Source organism: Trichechus manatus, unplaced genomic scaffold (assembly GCF_000243295.1).
Source record: "Trichechus manatus latirostris isolate Lorelei unplaced genomic scaffold, TriManLat1.0 scaffold00076, whole genome shotgun sequence".
Classification (NCBI taxonomy): domain Eukaryota; kingdom Metazoa; phylum Chordata; class Mammalia; order Sirenia; family Trichechidae; genus Trichechus; species Trichechus manatus.
In genome coordinates, this window is record NW_004444012.1 from 8,024,016 (window position 1) to 8,024,390 (window position 375).

The following is a 375-nucleotide window of genomic DNA, read 5'->3' on the forward strand; positions in this document are numbered from 1 at the left end:
GGGAAGGCTTTTTCTCTCTGTCGGCCTTACCATCAATGTTCCCCTGGACTAGGAGCTTCTCGGCATAGGGACCCCAGTCCAAGGGACACGCTCTGCTCCCGGCACTGCCTTCTTGATGGTATGGGGTCCCCCTGTCTCTCTGCTCACTTCTGTCTTTTATATCTCAAGACATTGCCTCAGGATACAATCCAATCTTGTAGACTGAGTCCAGCCTTACTAACACAACTGCAGCCCATCCTCCCTCATTAACACAGAGGCAGGATTTACAACATATAGGAAAACCAGACAATACCAGGAATCATGGCCCGGCCAAATTGATACACACATTTTTGGGGGGACATAATTCAATCCATGACACAGACCAATATCCCTCAT